This window comes from Leptonychotes weddellii, chromosome 4, assembly GCF_054177405.1.
Source record: "Leptonychotes weddellii isolate Sample4059 chromosome 4, ASM5417740v2, whole genome shotgun sequence".
NCBI classification, from domain to species: Eukaryota; Metazoa; Chordata; class Mammalia; order Carnivora; family Phocidae; genus Leptonychotes; species Leptonychotes weddellii.
Genome location: NC_138372.1, coordinates 114,549,306 through 114,551,829, shown reverse-complemented (window position 1 = coordinate 114,551,829; position 2,524 = coordinate 114,549,306). Strand labels below are relative to the sequence as shown.

Genomic DNA, 2,524 nt, shown 5'->3' with positions numbered 1-2,524 from the left:
GGCGCCCGAGATCAGTGGTTTTCAAAGTGCCCCCTAAGGAGCCTTGTGGATTGGGGGAAGTCCTTTTGGGCAGTGGGGGTCAGAGATGAGAATAAAGAGGAGAAAAGGAAACAGCCCAACCCAACCAGGCCAACTCTTACTCTCTTTTACATGTTCGCACACCAATAAAATTTTGTCCGTATAGTGAGTTCTGAGGCTGGAAAAAAGTCTGGAGTGATTGCCTTAAAACATGGGCCCGCGAACTGCAGCCCGCAGGTCAAATCTGGGCTGTGGAGTTTGTTTTTGTATAGCCTATGAGCGAGGAATGGCTTTTACATTCTTAAGGAGATGTTAAAAAAAAAAAAAAAAAAGGAGGAAAAAGAATATGTGAGAGACCATATGTGCCCTGCAAACCCTAAAATATTTATTGTCTGTCTCTTTACAGGAAAAGTTTTTTGGCCCCTTTCGTGGTGGTGGCACTATTTGAAGAGGCTAAAAATGGAAAACTAGCTAAACAGGCAGTAGGGAAATGATTAAGTAAAGCATGTGTATTATTTAAGACTTGGTTCAGCTGCAAATAAAGGAAACCCCCAAATATCAGTGACTGAAGGAAGATACAAGTTTATTTCACATTTGAGAATGTGAAGGGTTATCAGTACTGGAATGTTCTGAAACTCCCTGGGTCAGAAACTCAGGCCACATCCGTCTTGTGTGGCTCCACCTGGGTTAGTTTAATTCCCAGGGTCACCTCTTGGTCTACAAGATGATTGTTGGAACTCTAGCCTTTATCCTTGCATTCCACGCAGCAGGAAAGAAGAAGCAAAGAAAATAGAGCATTCCACGTCTACTTTTATCTCATTGGTTAGAACTTAATTATATGTGCATCTAGCTGCAATGGAGACTGGGAAATGTAGTTTTGATTCTGGGCAGTCCTGTACCCAGCTGAAAATTTGGTATTCTATTATTATAGAAGAAGCAGAGACTAGATATTAGAGCTCTCTATCATAGCAGAGAACATCAACTCATTTATTTGTTCAGCCTCCTATTATGTGGCAGGTAACTTGCTAATCATTGAAAATATAAATTGGATAGAATTCATAGTCTGGAATGTTATTATATTTTTGATGGCTTCTAATGGCTCTTCCAGTCTTATGGTCTTTGAATTATTGCAATTTAATGTTAGCTTATTTCTTTTTCTTTCTTACTTTTTTTTTTGTCTTGCATAGAGCCATGTTTTTGACCACTGTCGATCATGCATGTAGAATGCATCATTTGCTTTTTTGTTTGTTTTTTACACGTAAGAATTCTTTTTTTAAAATATTTATTTATTTGTCAGAGAGAGAGCACAAGCGGGGGGAGCTGCAGGTCGAGGGAGAAGTGGGCTCCCTGCTAAGCAGGGAGCCGGATGTGGGGCTCAATTCCAGGACGCTGGGATCATGACCCAAGCGGAAGGCAGACGCTTAACCAACTGAGCCACCCAGGCATCCCTACACATAAGAGTTCGAATGAATAGTGTCTGAGCAAAGTGCATGGAGTTCTTTGTCCTCCTGCTGTTAGCATCAGTATCGTTGTTTGTTTGTTTGTTGTAGTTTTATTATAGCATGGGGATGGGACCAGTGGGCAGAAAGAGCTGCCTCAACATTAGTATCCTTGAATCATTCTGTAGGAATCTGTAATTCTGGAAGTAGCATTGACATATCCACAGCAGTCCTGTTTTGAGAAGCAAAACGAAAAGTCCGGAGTAGGATTAAATGGGGTCCTTTATTTTTAACCACCTACAGATTGGCATTAGACCAGTATTCATTCATTAAATGAATAAAACCCCAGCATGCTCAGTGACTACTGGATGCATTTACAAATGGGTTAATCTCTGGATCAGCTGAGCAATTTTCTGGGAATCTTTTGCCAAAAGTCCTCAGGCTTAAAGGTATGGTGAGCCAGTGGGGGCTTTTATCCTTTTCTAGGTTGATTCCAAGCTCTGATAGCAGTGAAGAGTATTCGAGGGGAGGCAGCTTTGTGCAGTGGAAGTATCGTGGCCAATGAGGTTTATCCGAGGCATGATTATTGCTAATCGAGGGGAGGTGCTTAACGTGAACAAGAATTTTTGTCTAATATATGGTTTATTCATAGGTTTAATCAGACTAGGATGTTTTCTCTCATTAAAAATCCCTTAAGCCAGTGAAATATTTTGGGATATTATTTCTTGTTTCTGAGGCTTATTTTGATTAAATGCATATGGTACTTTCAGGCACTTTGTGTTCCCAAATCACTTTACAGCTGCCGCTGTTGTTTTATCAGTAATGTGGGCTTTTAGGGATTTTCCCACTGCTTTTGTTTTACATTGCCTTCTGAAGTGTTTCTACGGTCCATCACATCAGCTCCCACATTAGAGATGTGGGAGCTGGGAAGAAAAAAATGCGATCAACTCCTGGAAACCAATGCTGAGTGGATGTCACTTTTATAGCCGACACGTTTAATCCCAGAAACATCATGAGTTCTTCAAAGAGGCTAATGCTTTTTGGAAAGCAGGTGTATCCGTGCATTT

At 40.9% G+C, this 2,524-nt stretch overlaps 1 pseudogene; it reads left to right on the top strand.

The window, feature by feature from the left end:
- Window positions 1-1,989: 1,989 nt before the first annotated feature.
- Window positions 1,990-2,054, top strand: LOC115940380 (U4 spliceosomal RNA; annotated as a pseudogene).
- Window positions 2,055-2,524: the final 470 nt, after the last annotated feature.